Source organism: Rhineura floridana, chromosome 3 (assembly GCF_030035675.1).
Source record: "Rhineura floridana isolate rRhiFlo1 chromosome 3, rRhiFlo1.hap2, whole genome shotgun sequence".
In the NCBI taxonomy this organism is placed as follows: domain Eukaryota; kingdom Metazoa; phylum Chordata; class Lepidosauria; order Squamata; family Rhineuridae; genus Rhineura; species Rhineura floridana.
In genome coordinates, this window is record NC_084482.1 from 220,410,031 (window position 1) to 220,438,003 (window position 27,973).

At 45.2% G+C, this 27,973-nt stretch overlaps 1 pseudogene; it reads right to left on the minus strand.

Annotated features, from left to right (window-relative positions):
- Nucleotides 1-27,425, minus strand: LOC133381711 (zinc finger protein 208-like; annotated as a pseudogene).
- Nucleotides 27,426-27,973: the final 548 nt, after the last annotated feature.

Here is a 27,973-nt window from a genome sequence, read left to right on the forward strand (position 1 = left end):
AGACCATTAGAAACAAGGACTAGTATTATTTTATTTTCATTTATAAATCACTTCCCAGAAAGTATCCCAAAAATACCAACAATAAAAAAAATTTCATATGCAAACCAATTAAAAACATTTTAAAATCCCACACAGACCCTCCGTGACGCAGAGTGGTAAGTGGCAGTAATGCAGCCGAAGCTCTGCTCACGTCTGCAGTTCAATTCCAAGGGAAGGAGGAAGTCGAATCTCCGGTAAAAGGGGTCGAGGTCCACTCAGCCTCCCATCCATCCGTGGTCAGTAAAATGAGTGCCCGGCATATGCTGGGGGGTAAAGAAAGACCGGGGAAGGAACTGGCAGTCCCACCTCATATATACGGTCTGCCTAGTAAACGTCGCAAGACGTCACCCTAAGAGTCGGAAACGACTCGCACTACAAGTACGGGGACACCTTTACCTTTTAAAATCCCACAGAAACAGTAATAAAGCTCTGCCCTTAAAAGGTTTGTTGAAAAAGGAAGGTCTTCTATAGGCACACACAAAAAAAGACACCTTTCTGATATGTAACAGGAGGAAGTTCAAAAAAGTAGATGCCACCACACAAAAGGCCAGGTTTCTCTATCATGCACAGTGGACTTCCCAATGAGATGGTATGTGTAAGAGGCCATGTTCTGCAGAGTTCAGTGATGGGCTGCATATATAACAGGTGAGATAATTTTTTAAGCATCCTGTCCCCAACCTGTATAGGGCTTTAATCTATGTAGCCTGCAAGATGAAGAATAAAGCTCCCATTGAAGTTCTTTCCATACTCCCTAAATTTCAATTGTTTCTCCTGTGTATCCCCTGTGATGTAAGCCTACTGCTTTCATTGAATCTCTTTCCATACTCCGTACATTAAAAAAGTTACTCCACAGTGTTTTTTCATGCAAAGTGTGCTCTGACTGAACCTCTTTCCACTCACTACATTTAAATGGTTTCTCCCGTGTGGGTTCCGTGATGTAAAACAAGGCTACTGCTTACACTGAAGCTTTTTCCACACTCCCTGCATTTAAATGGTTTCTCCCCTGTATGGGTTCTTTCATGTACAGTAAGGCTACTGCTCTGACTGAAGCTCTTTCCACACTCCCTGCATTTAAATGGTTTCTCACCTGTGTGGGTTCTTTCATGTACAGTAAGGCTACTGCTTACACTGAAGCTCATTCCACACTCCCTGCATTTAAATGGTTTCTCCCCTGTGTGGGTTCTTTGATGTGAAGTAAGGTGACCGCTCTGACTGAAGCTCTTTCCACACTCGTTACATTTAAATGGTTTCTCCCCTGTGTGGGTTCTTTGATGTGAAGTAAGGTGACTGCTCTGACTAAAGCCCTGACCACACTCCTTGCATTTAAATAGTTTCTCCCCTGTGTGTGTTTGGTGATGTAATTTCAGGCTTATGCGTACACTGAAGCTCTTTCCGCAGTCACTGCATTTAAATGGTTTCTCCCCTGTGTGTGTTCTTTCATGTAATCTAAGGCTACCACTCTGACTGAAGCTCTTTCCACACTCTTTGCATTTAAATGGCTTCTCCCCTGTGTGGGTTCTTTGATGCAAAGTAAGGTCACTGCTCTGACTGAAGCTCTTTCCACACTCACTGCATTTAAATTGTTTCTCCCCTGTATGGGTTCTTTGATGCAAAGTAAGCTTACTTCTCTGACTGAAGCTCTTTCCACACTCCGTGCATTTAAATGGTTTCTCCCCTGTATGGGTTCTTTGATGCGAAGTAAGGTGAGCGCTCTGACTGAAGCTCTTTCCACACTCCTTACATTTAAATGGCTTCTCCCCTGTGTGGGTTCTTTGATGTAAAGTAAGCCTACTTCTCTGACTAAAGCCCTGTCCACACTCCATGCATTTAAATGGTTTCTCCCCTGTGTGTGTTCTTTGATGTGAAGTAAGCTTACTTCTCTGACTAAAGCCCTGTCCACACTCCATGCATTTAAATGGTTTCTCCCCTGTGTGTGCTCGGTGATGTAATATCAGGCTACTGCTTACACTGAAGCTCTTTCCACACTCACTGCATTTAAATGGTTTCTCCCCTGTATGGGTTCTTTGATGCGAAATAAGGTGACTGCTCTGACTGAAGCTCTTTCCACACTCTTTGCATGTAAATGGCTTCTCCCCTGTGTGGGTTCTTTGATGCAAAGTAAGCTCACTGCTCTGACTGAAGCTCTTTCCACACTCCCTGCATTTAAATGGCTTCTCCCCTGTATGGGTTCCTTGATGCAAAGTAAGGTGACCGGTCTGACTGAAGCTCTTTCCACACTCCATGCATTTAAATGGTTTCTCCCCTGTATGGGTTCTTTGATGCGAAGTAAGGTGAGCGCTCTGACTGAAGCTCTTTCCACACTCCTTACATTTAAATGGCTTCTCCCCTGTGTGGGTTCTTTGATGTGAAGTAAGCTTACTTCTATGACTAAAGCCCTGTCCACACTCCATGCATTTTAATGGTTGCTCCCCTGTGTGGGTTCTTTGATGCAAAGTAAGCTCACTGCTCTGACTGAAGCTCTTTCCACACTCCCTGCATTTAAATGGCTTCTCCCCTGTATGGGTTCCTTGATGCAAAGTAAGGTGACCGCTCTGACTGAAGCTCTTTCCACACTCCATGCATTTAAATGGTTTCTCCCCTGTGTGTGTTCTTTGATGCGAAGTAAGGTGACTGCTCTGACTGAAGCTCTTTCCACACTCTCTGCATTTAAATGGCTTCTCCCCTGTGTGGGTTCTTTGATGCGAAGTAAGCTCACTGCTCTGACTGAAGCTCTTTCCACACACCATGCATTTAAATGGTTGCTCCCCTGTGTGTTTAAGGTGATGTAATTTAAGGCTACTGCTTAGACTGAAGCTCTTTCCACATTCCATGCATTTAAATGGTTTTTCTCCGGTGTGTGTTCTTTGATGAAAACTATGACAATTAGAGGATTTCTTGCTCCCATTCTTTGGCTGCTTTCTTTCAGACGTTTTTGGTCCCCTGTGATTTCCAAATATCTCTTTTTGTCTCTCAGTCTTGGCTATTACCAGTGGCACCATCTGTGGTTTTCTATAATTCTCATTCTGCCAGTCACCTGCTGGGGGGGAAGAGTGTTGAAAAAAACACATTGGAATTTCAAGGCAGAAACAAAGCATTTCATCACAGATGAAGCCCAATTATCTGCTTCTCTATTTTTACATCTCCATTATTCTCCCCCTTTTATCTTTGCATGGCCCTCCCTCCCTATTCAATATCTATATAAACTCGCTGACAAAATGCCTGTCGGCAGTAAACTGTCACCCTCCTGTCTTGGCAAGGAGACACTTAACCTGTCTTCTATATGCCTACGACTTTGCCCTGTTATGCCAAATGCAGGTGGGCTTACGTCGTCTCTTAAGAGAACTTGCCTCCTTTTGTGTGGATGAACTTTTGAGAATTAACTATGCGAAATGCAAAGTAGACATAAACACCGCTGGCAAATTGACAACCATATTATTGACCAAGTCAACGCCTTCAGTTACCTTGGCACTGCATTCTATCCCTTAGGTTCTTGGAATGCGCATTTTGTCCAGTCTGCTGCGACCGCACAGAAATCAGCCAGAGCTTTACTGACCTTCTTTTATACAAAGGGCGGTCAGTACATTCCGGCAGCAGTCCAGGTATTCAATGCCAAGGTGCTTCCTCAACTTCTTTACGGGACCCAAATTTGTAGTGGAGGCAATTACGCATGGTTGGAGAGGGTACAATCTAAATTCATGAGGTCCGTTTTGGGCGCTCCGAGATGTGTCCCCAATGTGACCTTACGCTTGGAATTAGGTGCCCTTCTGATTGAGACCCACGCTTGGATATTAAAATTTAACTACTGGATGAAGCTGCTATTTTTACCCACGGGATTGCCCCACTTAACTTTGGAAGATTCCTTCCAATCTCAATGGCAACGGGTAATGATTCACAAACTCGGAACTCTCAGTTTTTCGCTCCCAGCAATTGGTGCCCTAGGCCATACGACCGCTAAAACAACAATCATCCAACGCCTCAAAGATGTTGAGTATCAGAACAACATGAGCCTAGTTGCCGCTTATTCACAATGCAGTATTAATGTAAATCCCTGTATCTTTGCCACTTACATTTCAAGTTTATCTACCCCAAAACTCAGGAGAGCTTTCACCCTGGCACGATTTAATGTTCTGCCCTCAGCACTATGGAGGGTAGATACAGGGGAGTCGATTATTGTGATCGAACTTGCCCCTGTGGAGCAGATGCGGTGGAGACAGTGAACCTTGTACTACTTTGCTGCCCTTTTTATTCAGATCTCCGCCTTAAGTTCATCTCCCCACTTTTATCTAATCTTCCTCTGAGCCCAGAAGCTATGATTTTACAATATTTAACAGCAGATTCAGAATCACGGATCACTCTGAGGTCGCCTCGTTCTGCACAGCTGCTATGGCTCGCAGGAGGGACCTAATGCGATGTCTATTAGATGAAGGTTTTAGCTAGATTACTATGTGGACCCGGTTTTAGCTTTTTAGCTTTCTCACTGCAATGACACTGTATTGTATTCTATCTCCACTCTGATAGTCAGAGGATCCGTAATTATACCGCTGGTCTTGGACCGTAATAAAGATTTTACGTTATCTTTGCATGGCCAGATGAAAGCAAGGTTACCTGAATATCCTGCAGTCTCACACAGCAACACAAATTCCTTTCAGGTCCATATAACACTTGATGTCACTAAGCCCAGATTTGTCTGGATTTTCCTCCTACTGCCATACAACTGTGATATATATTTCTAAAATAGTATGCAATGAAAAGTGGGGTGTGGGGGAAGAGAAGGGCAGAAGACTGCAGAACAGGACAAACTGGGCACAGCTCACTTCTCCTTGATTCTTAATAATTTGACTGCAGTCAAAAGAGCCAGTCAGACAGAAATATAGGAACAAATGAAGTTGTGATATACTAAATCAGACCCTGGTCCCTCAAGCTCAGTACTGTCAATACTGGCTGGCAGCTGCGCTGCAGGTTTTCAGATAAAGACACTTCCAAATTCCACCTGAAGATTCAAGGGATTAAATTTAGCTGAGCTAAGACAGGGATGGCCAAAGACCAACACTACACGAGTTTGCAATGATGCTCTGAACCGTAAGGGGAATGCCCGACTGATCTCTCCCCTTCATCAAAGCCCTGTACAATTAGATCTTGTTCTTCCAGCCAAGAGACTAAGCCCAGGTTTGACATTTCTTTCAAAGATACAGATAAGCTAGTTAGTTCTGAACTGAAATTATTCTCCTCTCTCCAAAACAAAGAACGATCTTAGATCTCCTGGAGATGAATAGCACAGGGACATGTAGATCCAAATGTCTCTTGTGGACAAGAAACTGTTCAAAAACCTCAATTCAGTGACACTGTGGAAACCAATCCAGCTATCTTAATTTGGGGGATTTCTCAGCAGATGGGAAGGAAACTTCAACCTGGATGCCATTCCCCCTCCTTATATGAACAGCCTGGCTGGATCAGACCACAGGCCTATCTATTCCAGCATCCTCACAGTGCCAAAGTGGATGCAGATGGGAAGTCTACAGGGAGCACATGAAGGCATCACTTAGCTCCAGCTGTTTTTCTGATTCCAGAGATATCACATCTATTTATTTATTTATAGGCTCTTTGTATACCGCTATTTCATTAGAAACGTCAAAGCAGTTTACAACACGTTAAAAAAAGGCAACCACCATAAATTGAAAACATCAAATATACAATAAAAACAAAGGTCAAGTGTTGTGAAAAGAGCATGCTCTTAATTGCCTGCCTGGTGCAACAGAACGGTTTTCAGCAGGCGCTTCGAAGTTAAAACAGAAGACGCCTGCTGAACCTCTGTTGGCAGAGCTTTCCAGAGAACTGGGCTGATGACACTGAAGGCTCGATTTCATGTCAATCATATATAGGGAGTAATTTACAAATTTACAAATGAATGCAAGCAAGAGTGAATTCGTTACAAGAAATTTTAAATGTCTCTACGCAAAGCACAGTAGCAAGCTGGAGGATGCAAAGGGAGACATCCTGGTTTGCTCCAAGAAAGCTAAACTGAGGAAGGTAACCTGGAAAGAAGGTGATGTGGAAGGCTAGTGACCAACTAATTTCAGAGATGAAAGGGAGACATCCTGGATAAACTGAGGAAGGTAACCTGGGACGCACGTGCAAGAAAGGAAGATGCTTTAAATGCTAAAATAATGCCAATATAGAGGTACTGATTAAACAGAGATTATAACTTTAGGGTTTCTATAGGTTTCAATTAATCATAAAATGGCATCAGTATTTGTTAGGGAAAAGCTTTAAAAGAGCAGGTCACTTTGGGTCACCAATGATTGATATTTGAGGTTTAGAAAGTCCCGAAGGTCACAAATAGCAGAACCAAAAGGAGACAGAAACCACAAAGTTTAATTTCAAAAAGTCGAACAAGTGTGCACTTTGAAAACAACCTATGTAGTCAGGGGCAGACACTTTCCAGGAAAGAAGGAGATGTGGAAGGCTAGTGACCAACTAATTTCAGAGATTTGACATTAAAACATCTTTAAGTAAGAGGGGGGAACATCCGTGAGGGTATATAAAGAACACGTCATCACTCCCTGACCATCCAGAGACGGATCCTATGTTCTCTGAGCTACCACTTAGTCCCAGCAGCCTGGGCATTGCTTTTGGAGCATGGGGGTGCCCCTCTGTTGAGTTCCTCAACTCGCAGAGTAAGGAAGATCTTTCATGCCTACAAGCTACTTCATTGCTGCTAAGGATCTATTGGAGAAGCTTTGCTGATTTGAGAGTGAATGTGCATGCTTGTAATTTTCCTCTTTTAATAAAGCGTTTATATTTGATGTCACACTTTTGATTACTGCTGAAAATAGAGAGTGCTTCAAAGGCACATAGCACACGCTATTGCCAACCCTACACCTATGTGGGGGAAGCATGGGGTATTTGAGGTGTTGGGGTACTCCCTCTGGGTTCCTGGAGACCACCAAGATTCAGTGTTGTGAAATCCTTTTACAGCTTCCCTGAGTAATCTTTCAAGTCCATACCTACTGATCTCTCCCTTTCATCAGAGCCACATACAACTGGATCATGCTCTTCCAGCCAAGAGGTGAAGCCTAGTTTTGACATTCCCAAATTATCCTCTCCTCCCCAAAGCAAACAAAGATTTTAGATCTGGAACTGATTTGTACAGGGACCCAAGTTATCCTCCTGACCAGTTGCCTGGAGGTGTACATAAATCTCCACTCAGGGGCTCTGTGGAAACCAATCCAGCCCTCTTAATTTGGGGGATTCCTCAGCAGGTAGAAAAGAAACTTCAACCTAGCGGCTCTTCCTCAGAACAGCCCTGTGGAATCAGACCACAGGCCTATCTGCTTTATCTGGGGCAGCTCAGGACTTCATGGTTTCCATGACAACCATGGGGCTGTCTCAATTTGTTTCTGGCCCGACGCATGTGTCGGGACATACCCTTGATTTGATCTTCGTCACTGGACATGGAGATGGTGATCTGGAGGTTGGGGATTTATCATCTATTCCTTTGTCATGGACAGATCACCGCTTGCTGAAGTTTAGGCTCACAGCAGCCCTTTCCCTCTGCAAGGGCGGGGGACCTATTAAATTGGTCCACCCCCGGAGAGTAATGGATCCGAGGGTTTCCAAAGGGCTCTGCGGGTTTTTCCGACTGAGAAGACTGGCGCTCCTGTCGAAGCCCTGGTTGAACTGTGGAATACGGAAATGACCCGGGCGGTTGACACGATCGCTCCCATGCGCCCCCTCCTATGCAGAGCTCATACAGCTCCATGGTATACCTTGGAGCTGAGAGCGATGAAGCAAGAGAGGAGGAGGCTTGAGTGCAGATGGAGGCGAACTCCCGATGAATGCAATTACACCTTGGGAAGTGCTTGTTCTTAGCAGTATATAGTAGCGGTGAGGGCAGCAAAAAAGAGATATTTTGCTGATACTATTAAGTCATCATTCACCCACCCAGCGGAGCTCTTTAAAATTGTGCGAGGGCTTTTACATTCTGGTCCTCGGGATATTATAGATTCATCTGTAGCCCGCTGTGATGAGTTCGCCGAGCACTTCCAAGATAAGATCGCATGCATTCGCCGGGACTTAGACTCCAATATTATAGCAGTTGGACCTAATGAAGTATCCAGATCACGGTCTTGTCCTCATTTATTGGATGAGTTTCAGTCTGTGGAGCTTGAGGATGTTGACAGGATCCTTGGACTGGTGCAGGCGACCACGTCTGTACTGGATCCTTGCCCCTCTTGGCTGGTGAAAGCTGGTAGGACCGGAACCGCCGGCTGGGCCAAGGAGGTAATAAATGCCTCTTTAAGAGAGGGAGTGGTCCCTGACTGCCTAAAAGAGGCGGTGGTGAGACCGCTCCTGAAGAAATCCTCCTTGGACCCAGATAACTTGAACAACTATAGACCTGTGGCGAATGTTCCGTTCCTGCGCAAGATCCTGGAGCGGGTGGTTGCCGGGCAGCTCCAGACACTCTTGGATGACACTGATTATCTAGATCCGTTTCAATCCGGTTTTAGGCCCGATTTTGGCACTGAAACAGCTTGGTCGCCCTGTAGGACGACCTCTGTCGGGAGAGGGACAGGGGGAGTGTGACTCTGTTGATTCTCCTTGATCTCTCAGCTGCTTTTGATACCATTGACCATGGTATCCTTCTGGGGAGACTCACGGAGTTGGGAGTTGGGGGTACTGCTTGGCAGTGGCTCCGCTCCTACTTGGTGGGTCGTCACCAGAAGGTAGTGCTTGGGGAACATTGCTCGACACCCTGGACTCTCCGTTGTGGAGTCCTGCAGGGATCGGTACTGTCCCCCATGCTTTTTAACATCTACATGCAGCCACTGGGTGTGGTCAACAGGAGTTTTGGGGTGCGTTGTCACCAGTACGCTGATGACACGCAGCTCTATTTCTCCTTTTCATCCTCTTCAGGTGAGGCTGTTAATGTGCTAAACCGCTGCCTGGCCGTGATAATGGACTGGATGGGGGCTAACAAACTGAAGCTCAATCCTGACAAGACCGAGACGCTGTTGGTGAGTGCCTTCACTGCCCAGATGGAGGATGTTCATCCTGTTCTTGATGGGGTTACACTCCCCTTGAAGGAACAGGTTCGTAGCTTGGGAGTTCTTTTCGATCCTTCCTTGTCTCTCGAGACCCAGGTGGCCTCGGTGGCACGGAATGCTTTCTACCATCTTTGACTGGTAGCCCAGCTACGTCCCTATCTGGACAGTGATGACCTCGCCTCAGTTGTTCACGCTCTGGTAACATCTAGGCTGGACTACTGCAATGCGCTCTACGTTGGGCTGCCCTTGAAGGTAGTTCGGAAACTACAGCTAGTCCAGAATGCAGCGGCCAGATTACTGACGTGGACCAGAAGGTCTGCTCATATAACACCTGTTCTGGCTCATCTGCACTGGCTTCCTATTTGTTTCCGGGCTAAATTCAAAGTGCTGGTTTTGACCTATAAAGCCCTACACGGCATGGGACCGCAATACCTGGTGGAACGCCTCTCCCAATATGAACCTACCCGTACACTGCGTTCAACATCTAAGGCCCTCCTCCGGGTGCCATCCCATCGAGAAGCCCGGAGGGTTGTGACTAGAACTAGGGCCTTTTCGGTAGTGGCCCCCGAACTGTGGAATAGTCTCCCCGATGAGGTATGCCTGGCGCCGATGCTGCTATCCTTTCGGCACCAGGTGAAACCCTTTTTATACTCCCAGGCATTTTAAAGTGTATTTTAAATTGTATTTTATAGTGTATTTTATCAGTATTTTCATTATTGTTGTATTTTGACGTTGTTGGTTCTTTGTTATTGTTTGTTTTGATCTTTGATTTTGTTATACTTATTGTATTTATATATTGTGCTTGTTTTATCTCTCATGTACACCGCCCAGAGAGCCTTTTTGGCTTAGGGCGGTATATCAATTAAATAAAATAAATAAATAAATAAAATAAATATCTAGTCCACTATCCTCACAGTGCCTGATCAGATGCGAATGGGAAGTCTACAGGGAGGACATAAAGGCACCACCCTCCGTTCTGACATAAGATGTGCGGCAGATAAAGGTGAGGCTTCAAAAGAACCACCAGGACCTTGAAATGGGCTGCCAATTGCACCTTTGCTGGACAGGGGCGCACTTCTGCCAGTCAGCTGATCAGCGGTTGGAGGGGGCTTTTCTCAAGGAAGGGGAAGCTGTTTCCATTGGATGGAAATCACTTCTCCCTCCCAGCACTGCTCTGTGAAGCAGCCCCATTCAGCTCCTGAAGTTGAAAGAAGCAGTTTGGGGTGGCAAGCCAAGGGCTCAGCTTGGCTGTGGGTGCCTGTTCCCTTTTGGAAGCCACTGCTGTTTAGAAAGATTGGTTGTGCATGGGACTTCTCTGGCAGGCAGCCCATCCGAAAGGCACCTTTTTTCCCTCCCTTCCTGCACTATGAAAGGAGGGGGAAGGGTGCTTCAGAGAGCACTTTGCAGATTTAAGATAGTCACTGTGCTTCCAACGGGGCAAGGGTTGCACTCAGGTCCTGCTTGCTTGCTTCCTATAGGCATGCTGCCATTGGCCTGATCCAGCAGGCTCTTCTTAAAGACATCAAAGATGTTCTCCAGGACAACTCACACCCTGATTAATCTGCAACGAATCATATTATACAGGAAGTGAAAAATCCTACAATTTCCAAACCAAAATGGGGCCTCAACGCAGCTGAACATCTACCTGTTGATGTCGCATCTTTGGGATACTGGATAAAGGGATCTTTTCTTTCTTCCCAACACGAATGGAGGTCCGACTCTTTGAAGGAAATAGACAAGACTAGTTACTTTTGACCAGAAAATATTCAGCCCTTACAAACAGAGATTTTTACAGATAAGAAAAGGTATAATTTTGATCTGGTAAGTCCTGCTCTCGGTGAATAGAACAGAGTTGTGTGGACCAAGTAGGGTCAGTCTGGCACTTGTGAACATGCGTCCACTGGGCATGAAGCTCATCTTGAAATGCTTGTTGGGGGTGAACCTAGTAAAGCCAGCTTCTTAGTAGGCTGCAAACTACTAGGGCAGAACCTAGTAAAGTCAGCAACAGTGGATGCAATTCACTGTGTCACAGGCCACCTGTATTTATAGAAATTGGCCATCTCCAATTCTTTATAATTGATTTACATAAAATTATGTGTGGAAAAGTAGCGCAAACAATACAAGCCAAAACATGAGTAAAAAGACAAGCTGCCAGTTAAAGTGTCTTTTTTCCTTTGAGTTTTCTTTACATAGTTCCAAAATAAATTCTTTCCCGTAAAGTATCAACATTTTATAAGGAGTCCGGGCATTCAGCCAATGATTATGTCTATATATGGCTGAAGCTGTACAGGGGTGAGTCAGGAGAACTTATCAGAATACAACATCAGCATCAAGATGCAGGTTAGGATGAGAGTTCAAATGATGGAAACAAGAGTATAGTTGTAATATGAGCATGAACTGACAGAGTCTAGATCAGGGTTTCCCAACCTTTGGTCCACAGATGTTGCTGGACTACAGTTCCCATAATTCCTGACCATTGGCCATGCTGGATGGGGCTGATGGGAGTTGTAGTCCCACAACATCTGTGGCTCAAAGGTCGGGAAACCCTGGTCTAGATAGATACAAACTAGAGCTATAAAAGACAGACAGCCTTGGGGATTTTTACCAGTTGTCCGTGACACTGGTCGAAGAAAGAACCACCTGCTCTGAGTGTTAAGGTCCACACGCAGCAAAGGTGAGATCACTCCTTTTCAGATGGAAATCAATGTGACCTATGCTGTCCTTTGAAATGCAACACGTTAGCGTACATCCCCTTTGTATGTGCTGTGTAAGACCTATGTTCTGATATGTGGCTATGTCCACAAAGTATAGTAAATTAGACATGTTAATTATACATAGACACTGATAAAGATTTCCTTTGTTGATCGGCCATTAGATATTCCTAGACCTAAAAAGATTCTTGGCTGGGATCTCTGGCCACTTGGTTCACCTGGTCAGACCTAACTGCCGGCAAAAACTGATGGGTAAAAGTAGCCTAAGGAGTAAAACTGGTCTTCTCAGCTGAGATGACATTGCAAGTCGTATGCACAGGACATGACCTGGTCAGGAGAGAGAACTCCCTCAGCTAACCAATGTGGGAATCTGCTTTGAAACCTTTCCCAAAAGTGGATAAAACTGAACTCCTGGTCCCACTCTGGGTTCCAGTTTGTGCGGTTCCTTTTGCTGCTTGAAATCTATCTTAGCCCCACATGTCAACTGGGGTCTGACTCCATCACCCTCCCCTGCTTTTCCTTCCCTACCTCAGCTTCCTGCCTTCTCTGGACCCTTTCCTGCTGCAGCAAAGGTCCCGTCAAGGTTGCTGCTGCAATTTCTGCTTTCTCGGGATCTCTGCTAGCTGAGGGAATGGCCCCTGTTTCAGCTGCCAAGGAGCCTTTCTCGGGGTCCCTCTTGCCTGCTGACTTCGCTGTGTCCCTGCCTGAGTCAAAGAGTCTCTGTGCTCCAGTTCTGCTTCCAGACTTCCCACCAGGGCTGGCAAAGCTAAATCTTGCTCTCTGTCCTGTCTTCTGGAGGTCATTCCCTACAAATTGTAGCCTCCACCTCCGCTTCCTCTTCTCCAAACTGCTGCTTCTTCCTGCTTCAAAGACAAAAGCTGACCTTTGGGCAGAGGAAGGAAGAGGGAGGAGGCAGGAGGTGCTCCCGGGAGCATCTCTTCCCACTGGGAGGTTAGAGTACAAGGCACAGAGTGTCAATCGTCTGTTGAGGATGCAGGAGAAGATGCTCTGCTGGAGTTTGGGAGCTCCTGCCCTCTCCTCCTCCTGCTGCAAGGTAAGATTTTTCATCATGGGGCAGCAGAAGGCGGCAGGGAGGGGCACTTTTCGCACTGAATGATCAAAAAGCCCCAAGAACAGAGGAAGCTGCATTCTACCAGATCAGAGAATTGGTCCATCTAGTCCCGCCTGCTTACAGCAACTAGCTGTGGATGTCAGGCAGAGAAAGACCTTTCCCAGCACCTCCTACCGGATCCTTTCACCCCTCTTGGAGTTGCCAGGGACTAAACCTCGGACCTTCTACATGCAAAGCAGGTGTTCTCCCCCTGAGCTGCAGTCCCTCCCAAATATCCAGGGCCAGGCACCCATTTCCACGACAGCATCCCTGCAGTGGAAGGTTAAATAGCACAGGTACTAAATCCATACCTTCAACGTTCATCAGTCAAGGGGGAAAAGTGCCCTTACCGAGAGAGGCCACCGTCTCATAATTCTCCTCCATGACTTCCCTGTGCAGAGCTCTTTGGCCGGGATCCAGCAGGGCCCATTCCTCCTCCGTGAAATACACGGCCACCTCCTCAAAGGTCACCAGACCCTGGAATGGCAACAGATCCTGGAAGAAGAAGAAGAGGCAGTTCTCCAACATGTACCATTTGCTCAGCCAAAAACTTGAATAGCTTTCAAAGAAGATTGGACAAATCCATGGAGGATCAGGACATCAGTGGCTACGAGCCACAATGGCAATGCATTGCCTCCACTGCCAGAGGCAGTATGCTGGGAATTGCAACAGAGCAGGACACTTGGCAGCTACACTTTGGTTCATATCGTACTAATAGCCTGACCAGTGGGGCACGCTGGGATTAATTAATTAATTAATTAATTTTATTGCATTTATATACAACCCCATAGCCGAAGCTCTCTGGGTGGTTTACCACAAAAACAATATAGAAATCTAAAAATACATTTTAAAAAGCAATTTAAAAGCACATGCTAAAATGCCTGGGAGAAGAGGAAAGTCTTGACCTGGTGCCGAAAAGATAACAGTGTTGGTGCCAGGCTCACCTCATCACAGAAATCATTCCATAATTTGGGGGCCACCACTGAGAAGGCCCTCTCCCTTGTTGCCAGACTCTGAGTTTCCCTCGGAGTGGGCACCCGGAAGAGGGCCTTAGATGTTAAGCGTAGTGTACAGGTGGGTTCGTGTCAGGAGAGGCGTTCCATCAGGTATTTTGGTACCAAGCCGTGTGACTCTCTTGAAGCTGTCCCACTCTCTTTTATTTTGCATTTCTTTAGTACAGTTACTTTTTATTTAGCTTTTGTGGGGGTGAGTATTTCTGGATTTTACACTGCTCAGACACAATTGCAGGGCAGAGCTTGATTGACTCTCGAAAAAGATCCCACCTCTCCAAGAGTGTATTTTAGGAGTTTTGCCAGAGTTCTGCCAGACACATGTCACCGGATCACAAGTAGGGCGAGTGCTCATGTGTTCAGGTCCTGTTTGCAGGCTTCCCACAGGCATCTGGTCGGCCACTGCAAGAACCGGCTGCTGGAACAGACGGGCTACTGGCCTGATCCGGCAGACTCTCCTTATGCAGCCTCAGAGGTAGTATTCTCCCAGAGCCCTCCCCGCTATGCTCAGGGAGACGCACCCCAGCTGTCCTCTCGGTCTCTCCCCCAATGATCCTTCCCTTACCTGATTGGGCTGCCCGGCTGCTCTTTCCACTCTATCCCACAGAAGAGACAATCCGGACGGTGCCTCTGAGGCCATGGCGCTGCCTGTGAGGGAGGAGTAAACTAGGCCAGCTCTGGGACTCCCACAGCTTTCACCACGATGCACGTTTCGTAGGGAGCAGCTCTCAAGGGCCTGCAGGGGAGAGACGGAGGATGGGAGGGATTTCATCCTTCATGCCAATTTGGGTTTCAGAGGTTTGAATATTATAAGCAGCCTCAATCCAAATAAATAAATGGCACGTCCCTTTCCTCTGTTGTTTTCCCCCACAATGCTTGATTTGCAAAAGGCCTTAAAGGCCCCAAATCTCTCTCAGAACATTCTCCAGTTTCTTCCAGACTTTTCTCCATGCTTGGGCACCTCTTGTGTCTTTAGCCACCCCCAGGAATTTCACCCATCTTGGACCCCTCGCCTCTCATCTCTGCTTCCGCTTCCGCAAAGCCTTAATTCCTGCTCACCACAGAGTGTCTTCTCCACGTTGTGAATCATTTCAGGCTTTTATTATTGGGCCCTTTTCATCATGGATGTAATAGTGACAAATAGTGGTAACAAGAGAGGAAGCTCTAGGCTTAATGTACAATATAAAAACTGACAAGTCACCGGGCCCGGATGGCATCCACCCGAGAGTTCTCAAAGAACTCAAATGTGAAATTACTGATCTGCTAACTAAAATATGTAATTTGTCCCTCGGGTCCTCCTCCGTGCCTGAGGACTGGAAAGTGGCAGATGTAACGCCAATATTCAAACAGGGATCTAGGGGGGATCCTGGAAATTACAGGCCAGTTAGCTTAACTTCTGTCCCTGGAAAACTGGTGGAAAGTATTATTAAACCTAGATTAACTAAGCACATAGAAGAACAAGCCTTGCTGAAGCAGAGCCAACATGGCTTCTGCAAGGGAAAGTCCTGTCTCAGTAACCTATTAGAATTCTTTGAGAGTGTCAACAAGCATATAGATAGAGGTGATCCAGTGGACATAGTGTACTTAGACTTTCAAAAAGCGTTTGACAAGGTACCTCACCAAAGGCTTCTGAGGAAGCTTAGCAGTCATGGAATAAGAGGAGAGGTCCTCTTGTGGATAAGGAATTGGTTAAGAAGCAGAAAGCAGAGAGTAGGAATAAATGGACAGTTCTCCTAATGGAGGTATAATGTGTTTTATTTCACAATAAACATATCTTGATTCTTTAACGTAAGAATAGTATACTTTAATCACCGTTCCACAGGGCACAGTCTTTACATCTGCTTATGCTGTGCTTAACCCATCTCAACCGAAACACCAACTGAACTCAACTGACAATTCCAAGACCTTAAAGAGAATCAAGATGTGTTTATTGTGAAATAAAAAACACATTATATGGTGTCAGAAGTCCAAAATGGACTCAGTCCGGCCTCCACCTCCTCTGGTATTGCAAGGTAATCTGGCTGAGACATGGAAGCGATGGGAGCAATCTTTTATTTTATATCTTTCTGCAGCTGGAGTTAATAATGTTGCTAAGAATCGACCAATTGCTATTTGGTTACATTGTGTTGGAGAGGAAGCGTTGGCAGTTTACAATACTTTTGATTTGCCTGAAGAGGGGCCACAAGACATAGAGGAAGTTCTTGAACAATTTGGATATATTGTACTCCTCGTGAGAATGTGATATTTGAACGCTATGCTTTTTGGAACCACTCACAGAGATATCAAGAAACCAGTGAACAGTTTGTGACTGAGCTTAAGCTTAAGGCTAGTAAGTGTGAGTTTGGTGCAACAGTTAATGATATGATACGAGATAAGATTGTGTTCAGCGTTAAAGACGAAAAATTGAAGAAAAGATTGATTGCGGAACCTGAACTTACTTTGGAGAAAGCGATTGAAATATGTCGTTTAGAGGAAATAACAAGAGTTCAACTACAAGCTATGTCAACTCCCTCAAGAGATGGCCAAGAGTTACATACAGTATCTGTGATTGATAAGACCCATGGACAAAGTCCAGTACAGGCTTTTGGATCTGATAAGTTTCAATCTAAAGATAAATATGAGCAGATTAAATATAGTAGATGCTCCTGTTGTGGTACTGTGCATCCACCTCGAAATTGTCCAGCGTTTGGAAAAACCTGTTATAAATCTCATATGAAAAATCATTTTGCTAGAGTATGCAAAGTAAATTTACTCAGTGCCAAAAAGGGGCAACAGAATTATTCGATGCACGAGCTAGATTTAAACAGTTTGTTTATAGGAGAATTAACTCATGAAGCTGGTGAAGATTTGGTGAGTGGATGGTATGTTGATATAGTTCTGCAAGGACTCTCAGTAAGGTTTAAGTTGGATACAGGAGCTGAGGCAAATGTTTTGCCTCTACAAATATTTCATGAGTTACCAGACAAGAAGGTGTTGTTTAAAACTGATGTTTGTCTTGTGTCTTATGGTGGAACTCGTATAAAGCCTGTGGGAGCTATTGTTCTTGATTGTCGTACTTCCAGAGGGGCAGCAAGGCTCATGTTTTAAGTAACAGATGGATCCTCTCTTCCATTGCTTGGACGAGCAGCTTGTGAGACTCTGGATTTAGTTCGTCAAACTGATAATGTGACTACAGTTCAATCATTAACGCAAGAACAGCTACTTAAGAAATATTCTGATGTGTTTGATGGGCTTGGTGAATTTGAAGGTGTCCACCATATACATCTTGATCCTACTGTCGCTCCTGTTATTCATGGATGTAGAAAAATTCCTTTTGCCATATTGAATAAACCGAAAGAGACTCTGGGACAAATAAGAAATGCTGGAGTGATATCCAGGGTTATAGGTCCTACGGAGTGGGTCAGTAATCTTGTTATTACAGAGAAGAAGAATGGAAAGTTACGGATATGTCTTGATCCTCGGGATTTGAATAAAGCAGTTCGTCGACAACATTATACAATTCCTACAACAGAGGATGTTTTGAGCCGTCTAGCAGGAATGAAGTTTTTTACTATTTTAGATGAAAAGGATGGTTATTGGCAAGTCAAGCTAGATGCACATTCTTCACGGTTATGTACATTTAATACACCTTGGGTACGATATCGTTTTAATCGTTTGCCATTTGGGCTTAAGTCTTCTAGTGAAGTGTTTCAACAGAAAAATGAGGAAGTTTTTGGTCATATAAGAGGGGTTTATATGATAGCTGATGATATGATTATTGCAGCAGCAACCTCAGAGCAGCATGATCAGATTCTTTGTCAAGTTATGGATTCAGCAGAGTTATGGATACCAGAGGCAAGGTGTTCAAATATCACATTCTTACGAGGAGTACAATATATCCTAAATTGTTCAAGAACTTCCTCTATATCTTGTGGCCCCCCTTCAGGCAAATCAAAAGTATTGTAAACTGCCAATGATTCCTCTCCAACACAATGTAACAAAATAGCAATTTGTCAATTCTTAGCAACATTATCAACTCCAGCTGCAGAAAGATATAAAATAAAAGCTTGCTCCCATCACTTCCATGTCTCAGCCAGATTACCTTGCAATACCAGAGGAGGTGGAGGCCAGAATGAGTCCATTTTGGACTTCTGACACCATATAATGTGTTTTTTTTCACAATAAACACATCTTGATTCTTTAACATAAGAATAGTATACTTTAATCACCATTCCACAGGGCACAGTCTTTACATCTGCTTATGCTGTGCTTAACCCATCTCAACCGAAACACCAACTGAACTCAACTGACAATTCCAAGACCTTAAAGAGATATTACAGCACAGGAGGGCTGTAGAAAGTGGAGTCCCTCAAGGATCGGTATTGGGACCTGTACTTTTTAATTTGTTCATTAATGACCTAGAATTTGGAGTGAGCAGTCAAGTGGCCAAGTTTGCTGACGACACTAAATAGTTCAGGGTTGTTAAAACAAAGAGGGATTGCGAAGAACTCCAAATAGACCTCTCCAAACTGAGTGAGTGGGCGGAAAAATGGCAAATGCAATTCAATATAAACAAGTGTAAAATTATGCATATTGGAGCAAAAAATCTGATTTTCACATATACGCTCATGCGGTCTGAACTGGCAGTGACCGACCAGGAGAGAGACCTCGGGGTTGTAGTGGACAGCATGATGAAAATGTCGACCCAGTGTGCGGCAGCTGTGAAAAAGGCAAATTCCATGCTAGGGATAATTAGGAAAGGTATTGAAAATAAAACAGCCGATATCATAATACTGTTGTATAAATCTATGGTGCGCCTGCATTTGGAATACTGTGTACCGTTCTGGTCGCCTCATCTCCAAAAGGGTATTATAGAGTTGGAAAAGGTTCAGAAGAGGGCAACCAGAATGATCAAGGGAATGGAGCGACTCCCTTATGAGGCAAGGTTGCAGCATTTGGGGCTTTGTAGTTTAGAGAAAAGGCGGGTCAGAGGAGACATGATAGAAGTGTATAAAATGATGCATGGAATTGAGAAAGCGGATAGAGAAAAGTTCTTCTTCCTCTCTCATAATACTAGAACTTGTGGACATTCAAAGAAGCTGAATGTTGGAAGATTCAGGACAGACAAAAGGAAGTACTTCTTTACCCCGCGCATAGTTAAACTATGGAATTTGCTCCCACAAGACGCAGTAATGGCCACCAGCTTGGATGGCTTTAAAAGAAGATTAGACAAATTCATGGAGCACAGGGCTATCAATGACTACTAGCCATGATGGCTGTGCTCTGCCACCCTAGTCAGAGGCAGCATGCTTCTGAAAACCAGTTGCCGGAAGCCTCAGGAGGGGAGAGTGTTATTGCACTCGGGTCCTGCTTGCGGGCTTCCCCCAGGCACCTGGTTGGCCACTGTGAGAACAGGATGCTGGACTAGATGGGCCACTGGCCTGATCCAGCAGGCTCTTCTTATGTTCTTATGAAAAACTTAATCTGCACAGGTATTAATTCCATGTCATGCCCCTGACACTTGGCATAAAAATAGGTTTTGCACACATTGTAAAGAAATACTGGGGGTGAATTTGGTCAAATGACTCCATCTTGGAGCTTCCTGGGGATGCAAAACACCTCCAGTCTTTCCATCAGAAATATGCGGAGAGGAACAGTGAGATACATTCAGTCTGGTTCAGCTCACTGGCCAATGAAAAGCATATGAAGAACTACTTGCAATACATCCATGTCAAAATCAGCAGGATGCCTTGTTAGTACCATCCACTCGTATAATCCAAGTTAACCTTTAGACATTTCTGGACTACAACCCCCATCTTCCCTGGCATTTGGCCATGTTGTCTGGGGCTGATGGGAGATGCAGTCTAATAATACCTGGAGGGCACCAGGTTACAGAACGCTGCTCCAAGTTGAGCAGGTGATGCACGAGGTGGAAAGCTTAACAGCAAACTCATCTACTGTATTGGGTTGAACAACTGAGGCAATAAGTTGATTTAATTATTATTATTATTATTACCGATACATTTTATTATATTTTTATATTTCTATGCAGGCCTTCCTCTAATGAACTCACCATGATTTGTCCCCCTCCTTTTGTCTTCACAACGACACTGTCACTGGGCCCAGGACACCACCTGAATTTCACTCCTGAGCAGGGATTTGAATCTGGGTCCCTGTGGACATAGCATTAAACTATGATTCCAATAATACAACAGACACACACCTGCACAGACGTTGAAGGTCCCACACAGAGTGGATGTCCGAAATCTGGAGTGGCACATAAAAATTCTACACAGTTTATCCTCACAACAATCCAGTGAGGTGGGCTGGGCTGAACAAAAGTGGTCACTGCCCCAGTGTCACCGAGGGACCTGCATAGATCTGGGGGGGAGATCTTAGACCCCTTACTTTTGTAGGAGCAGGCTCTCAGCAGAGTCCTCATGTCTCCAGCAACCTGTGAGCCAATCAGCAAGAAAGGAGAGTGTATTAGCCACTGAGAAGAGTCTTCTAACATGCTTCCTTGTTCTTTCCTGATAATTAGAGTGAATCAGAGTGAAAGGAGGTGAAGTCAGCCACTGAGACTCTTCTCAGGAGGCAACACTTTGCCCTTCCATGCTTTTTGGTTCCTACCTGTGGGAGAAGGCATTAGCATGCATCTCATTCTCAACCCAGCAGGAACAGGATGGGAGGGGGCATGGCTATCATGAATGGACCCTGCACTTCTGAATTTGCCACTACACTACTGTAGAGATGTGAATGCCCATAACAACAGTGGAAAAATTTGGATTCACCCCCTCCCGTGCTCTGACCCCGCTCCTTAGAGAGCTCTGTATTGCTGCCCAGGGCACCTACTGGGAGGAAGGGCAGGGTATAAATCTAGTAATTAATTAATTGCACTGAAGAAATGTCTGACTTGTTCCTGGCTACAAGAGACTCTACTATATGCATGTCAGTGACACATCCATAGCTCCACCCACTCTGGCCCTTGACTGGAAATTGGCCCTTGGACTGCTGCTTGTGTGTAAATGTGGCCGTTGGGTTGAAGAATATTCCCTAAGCACTACATTAGCCGCAGGCTCTCATCCTGGACCACATTACTGGGCTGTTGCGACCACTGCCAAGATATTGTGCTTTGGACAGGGGGGATGCTGGCCACGCCAGGAGACACAGACCCCCAGTCAGAGCTTGGAAAAGTTACTTTTTTAAACTACAACTCCCATCAGCCCAATCCAGTGGCCATGCTGGCTGGGGCTGATGGGAGTTGTAGTTTAAAACAGTAACTTTTCCAAACTCTGCCCCCAGCACCGCCACAGATGGACCAATCCTGCAAGAGAAGCTGAGGTCCACTCCTCTAGGGTCTTCCCCTCCAATACACTCCCAAGGGGATGTCTGGAGAAGCTCTTCCCCTGGAGCCCAGCTGAGGAGGGGGCATTTATTCACCCATTTCCTCCATCCTTTTCCTTGAAAGCTTCTAGAAGCCAATTCAGAGCCTGGTCAGTTTCAGATTCCTCTCTCCATCCCTCCATTTTTCTTCCCTGGCAGGAAGGAAACTGACCAGCCCCTCTTCCAGTTTAGGAAATCCAAAAGGGGCTCTTCCTCCAGCTCTGGGGCACTTTCTAGGGATTCCCAGAGGGAAGAGGGGCCTCTTCCATCAACCCCCTCCCCCTCCCAAAAAACAAACCTTCCTTCCCTCATCAGTCCCGTCAGGCCCAGGAATTGCAAAGGCAGCTCCCCTCCCCCAGCTGTGGCCCTCAAAACCAACACAGGACATCAACCCCCAACAGCTGCATCCCTTTGCCTGGGCGATGGCTTCCAAGAGGGCCTCGAAAGGCCAACCCCGCGGCACTTCGGACCCCCCTCTGCAAATGGATTGCATGCAGCAGGGGTCCCCCTGAGGAAAAGGGGGAGTGGGGCTCTTCCCTCCTTTTCCCTCACCCCCCAACAAAAATACCAAATCCCCCCCCTTGCACCTCTTTGCCCTCTGCACGCTCCGGCTTCCTCCTCTCTGGGCGTAATACTTTCTTTACCCGGAATACCAATGAAGACAGCCCTCCTACTTCCCCTTCAATATGCTCTCCCCCCTCCATGTGATTAAGACTTCCTGCCTCTCTAGGAACCAGAACTCCTTGCCTTAACCCATCGGAGGACTAAGTGGCAAAAGCTGCTTCTGCCCCCCACTGCCAACATTTTCCTCCCTCCCTCTGTCCCAATATTGCACCTCTTCTTCCTCTCTTGCCTCCTGCAGAAGCAGCGGCAAGATAGGTGTGTGTGCTGTGTGATATATACAATATACACATTTGTGTGTAAAAAGTAAAGTGTTCAGGAGGGACGGTGTAAAAGCTGGAACGGAACACGCCGGAATGGGCTCTTTAGAAAAGAAATTGATGCCAAAAACACTAGGATGTGTTAGAGACACATGAGAACAACATTTAGGAACAAAAACCATTCCGATAGCATTTTTATCAACCCTTTAACAACCAAAATGCCCTCCGGAACGGAATGAACAGCCCCGAACGGGGCCTTCCCAGCAAGCCAGACCTCTGAAATTCACCAGTCCCACATGACTACATGGGATGCATGCAGTAAGACACAAAACGTCCACGCAAACAACGTTCCGATACCCGTCCCGGGCTATAATACATTTTTACGTAAAAAAGCCCGGAACGGCGACTTCCCAATCAGCCAGACCTACCAAAATTCACCAACCACACATGTTGCTGCCTCTCCTTTTGTTGGGAAATGGGAGATAGCACAGGATGACCCAGGAACCTCTGGGGTGATCAGCAATACCCTTTCTTGCTGTTTGTAGGTCCACTAAGCAGCACTATTGGTGCTGCTATCAGGTTGAGAATGGCTGGTGAATTGAGGAGGGAGAGAGAAAGAGAGATTGGAGGGGCAAGTCGGCTGGCAGAAGGGGAAGAGAAATAGAGTTTGCCTTCTGTGAAATAGATGTGCTATCACAGGAAAAAAACTGGGTTCAAAGAAGTGCTCTTGTGTGCTTGGGCTCAGACTCCACCTCTGCCTTGTATTCAAGTTCTGGGCCAAACCTCACCAGTTTGCTTTCTGTGAAATGAGTTTCTGACACAACTACTTTCAAAATCAAGGTTATTAAAGTCTGGAACCTGTGGGAGGGACTCCTACTCATTGGGCAGAGCGCATGAGGTGGAGGCAGAAGAACTTTCCAGTCAAAAGGCTCTCAGGCAAGAAGGCTGGAGAACAGGACCTTGGACAGCCACTGCCAGTCTGAGGGCCAAACTAGAGGAGATACCAATCATGCAACAAACAATTGCACGATGAGCTTTGCAACACTAAATTGAAGGTGCAGGGCAGCTGATCCCTAGTGGGGTCCTGACATGCACCTGTTATTTACATTGGGAACAACAACAACAATAACACCAGCTCACCAGTCTAATCACTTTTACTGGCTAGATCCCAAGGAAGAGGCAGGAAGGGACAGGAACAGGAAGTGCTTCAAGCAACCTCGTCTCCGAGTTCAGCAGTTGTGCAACTGACCTCCCAGTCAGTAATCTTCACACTTGTGATTCCCAGCAAATGGCATTCAGAGGCATACTGCTTCCCAGAGAGAAACTACAGGGAAGCATCATTAACAATTGCATAACATGGATTAGTTACACAACATGGATTAGTTTGAAGTTACCAGACCATTCATATATCTGGCCCAGAACTATCTATCCCAACAAACTGCCTCCCCCAATAATTTAAGCAGAGATTTTCTGCAGCTTTGCTGCCTTTTCTAAAGGCCCTTCTATTGCCTGGAGAAGCCATTTGGCTATGTGACCGCTGACAAAACCCAATTCTCTCTCCTTTTCTCTATGCGCACCAGATGACAGTGAGGTCCTTCATTTGCCTGCTAGGAAATAGCACTGAGACCAGATGAGACTGTGGAGTGAAATCAGTTTGGAAAATGTATTTAAAATACATCAGCAGAAAACTAGTGAATTCATTTTACTTTATGAAAGATGTTAGAATAGCCAATACAAAAAACTTCTAAGCAAAATAAAAACCATGTTATACACAAAAATACATTTTTTAGTTATTTATATTAATAAAATGTGTACACTGCAGAAGAATTTTATAAAGAACATAAAATGTACATTAAAATGGTCAATAAAAAAATCAACATTTAAAAAACACTAAAAACCAATAAAATCAACAGTTAAAGGTATGCTAAACTAAACTATATGAAAACAATCAGTAAGGAGACCATTAGAAACAAGGACTAGTATTTTTTTAAATCACTTCCCAGGAAGTATCTCAAAAATACCAACAATAAAAAAAACATTTCATATGCAAACCAATGAAAAACATTTTAAAATCCCACACAGACCCTCCGTGACGCAGAGTGGTAAGCGGCAGTAATGCAGCCGAAGCTCTGCTCACGTCTGCAGTTCGATTCCAAGGGAAGGAGGAAGTCGAATGTCCAGTAAAAGGGGTCGAGGTCCACTCAGCCTCCCATCCATCCGTGTTCAGTAAAATGAGTGCCCGGCATATGCTGGGGGGTAAAGAAAGACCGGGGAAGGAACTGGCAGTCCCACCTCATATATACGGTCTGCCTAGTAAACTTCGCAAGACGTCACCCTGAGAGTTGGAAACGACTCGCACTACAAGTGCGGGGACACCTTTACCTTCTAAAATCCCACAGAAACAGTAATAAAGCTCTGCACTTAAAAGGTTTGTTGACAAAGGAAGGTCTTCTATAGGCACCACAAAAAAAAACACCTGTCTGATATGTAACAGGAGGAAGTTCAAAAAAGTAGATGCCACCACACAAAAGGCCAGGTTTCTCTATCATGCAGAGTGGACTTCCTAATGAGATGGTATGCGTAAGAGGCCATCTTCTGCAGACTTCAGTGATGGGCTGCATATATAACAGGTGAGATAATCTTTTAAGAATCCTGGCCCCAACCTGTATAGAGCTTTAATCTATGTAGCCTGCAAGATGAAGAATAAAGCTCCCATTGAAGTTCTTTCCATACTCCCTACATTTCAATTGTTTCTCCTGTGTATCCCCTGTGATGTAAGCCTACTGCTTTCATTGAATCTCTTTCCATACTCCGTGCATTAAAAAAGTTACTCCACAGTATTTTTTCATGTGAAGTAAGTGTGCTCTGACTGAAACTCTTTCCACTCACTACATTTAAATGGTTTCTCCCGTGTGGGTTCTGTGATGTAAAACAAGGTTACTGCTTACACTGAAGCTTTTTCCACACTCCCTGCATTTAAACGGTTTCTCCCGTGTGGGTTCTTTCATGTAATGTAAGGTGATCATTCCGACGAAGCTCTTTCCACACTCCCTGCATTTAAATGGTTTCTCCCCTGTGTGGGTTCTTTGATGTGAAGTAAGGGGACCGCTCTGACTGAAGCTCTTTCCACACTCGTTACATTTAAATGGCTTCTCCCCTGTGTGGGTTCTTTGATGTGAAGTAAGGTGACTGCTCTTATTAAAGCCCTGTCCACACTCCTTGCATTTAAATGGTTTCTCCCCTGTGTGTGTTTGGTGATGTAATTTCAGGCTACTGCTTTCCGCACTCACTGCATTTAAATGGTTTCTCCCCTGTGTGTGTTCTTTCATGTAATCTGAGGTTACCACTCTGACTGAAGCTCTTTCCACACTCCTTACATTTAAATGGCTTCTCCCCCGTGTGGGTTCTTTGATGTGAAGTAAGCTTACTTCTCTCACTAAACCCCTGTCCACACTCCATGCATTTAAATGGTTTCTCCCCTGTGTGTGTTCTTTGATGTGAAGTAAGCTTACTTCTCTGACTAAAGCCCTGTCCACACTCCATGCATTTAAATGGTTTCTCCCCTGTGTGTGTTTGGTGATGTAATTTCAGGCTACTGCTTACACTGAAGCTCTTTCCGCACTCACTGCATTTAAATGGCTTCACCCCTGTGTGGGTTCTTTGATGTGAAGTAAGCTTACTTCTCTGACTAAAGCCCTGTCCACACTCCATGCATTTAAATGGTTTCTCCCCTGTGGGTGTTTGGTGATGTAATTTCAGGCTACTGCTTACACTGAAGCTCTTTCCGCACTCACTGCAATTAAATGTCTTCTCCCCTGTGTGGGTTCTTTGATGTGAAGTAAGCTTACTTCTCTGACTAAAGCCCTGTCCACACTCCATGCATTTAAATGGCTTTTCCCCTGTGTGGATTCTTTGATGCGAAGTAAGGTCACTGCTTCGACTGAAGCTCTTTCAACACTCCATGCATTTAAATGGCTTCTCCCCTGTGTGGGTTCTTTGATGTAAAGTAAGTTTACTGCTCTGACTGAAGCTCTTTCCACATTCCCTGCATTTAAATGGTTTCTCGCCTGTGTGGGTTCTTTCATGTAAAGTAAGGCTACTGTTCTGACTGAAGCACTTTCCACACTGCTTGCATTTAAATGGCTTCTCCCCTGTGTGAGTTCTTTGATGCGAAGTAAGGTCACTGCTCTGATTGAAGCTCATTCCACACTCTCTGCATTTAAATGGTTTCTCCCCTGTGTGTGTTCTGTGATGCAAAGTAAGGCTATTGCTCGGAGTGAAGCTCTTTCCACATTCCCTGCATTTAAATGGTTTCTCGACTGTGTGGGTTCTTTGATGCAAAGTAAGGCTACCGTTCTGACTGAAGCACTTTCCACACTCTCTGCATTTAAATGGTTTCTCCCCTGTGTGTGTTCGGTGATGTAATTTCAGGCTACTGCTTACACTGAAGCTCTTTCCGCACTCACTGCATTTAAATGGTTTCTCCCCTTTATGGGTTCTTTGATGCGAAGTAAGGTGACTGCTCTGACTGAAGCTCTTTCCACACTCTTTGCATGTAAATGGCTTCTCCCTGTGTGGGTTCTTTGATGCAAAGTAAGCTCATTGCTCTGACTGAAGCTCTTTCCACACTCCCTGCATTTAAATGGCTTCTCCCCTGTATGGGTTCCTTGATGCAAAGTAAGGTGACCGCTCTGACTGAAGCTCTTTCCACACTCCATGCATTTAAATGGTTTCTCCCCTGTGTGACTCTCAGTCTTGGCTATTACCAGTGGCACCATCTGTGGTTTTCCATTATTCTCATTCTGCTGGTCACCTGCTGAGGGGGAAGAGGGTTGAAAAAAACACATTGGAATTTCAAGGCAGAAACAAAGCATTTCATCACAGATGAAGCCCAATTATCTGCTTCTCTATTTTTACATCTCCATTATTCTCCCCCTTTTATCTTTGCATGGCCCTCCCTCCCTATTCAATATCTATATAAACTCGCTGACAAAACACCTGTCGGCAGTAAACTCTCACCCTCCTGTCTTGGCAAGGAGGCACTTAACCTGTCTTCTATATGCCGATGACATTGCCCTGTTATGCCAAACGCAGGTGGGCTTATGTTGTCTCTTAAGAGAACTTGCCTCCTTTTGTGTGGATGAACTTTTGAGAATTAACTGTGCGAAATGCAAGGTTTTAGTTTTCACCAAAAGTAGACATAAACACCGCTGGCAAATTGACAACCATATTATTGACCAAGTCAACGCCTTCAGTTACCTTGCCATTGCATTCCATCCCTTAGGTTCTTGGAATGCGCATTTTGTCCAGTCTGCTGCGACCGCACAGAAATCAGCCAGAGCTTTACTGACCTTCTTTTATACAAAGGGCGGTCAGTACATTCCGGCAGCAGTCCAGGTATTCAACACCAAGGTGCTTCCTCAACTTCTTTACGGGACCCAAATTAGTAGTGCAGGCAATTACGCATTGTTGGAGAGGGTACAATCTAAATTCATGAGGTCCGTTTCGGGCCCTCCGAGATGTGTCCCCAATGTGACCTTACGCTTGGAATTAGGTGCCCTTCTGATTGAGACCCACGCTTGGATATAAAAATTTTACTACTGGATGAAGCTGCTATTTTTACCCACTGGATTGCCCCCCTTAACTTTGGAAGGTTCCTTCCAATCTCAATGGCAACGGGTAATGATTCACAAACTCGGAACTCTCGGTTTTTCGCTCCCAGCGATTGGTGCCCTAGGCCATACAACCGCTAAAACAATAATCATCCAACGCCTCAGAGATGTTGAGTATCAGAACAACATGAGCCTAGTTGCCG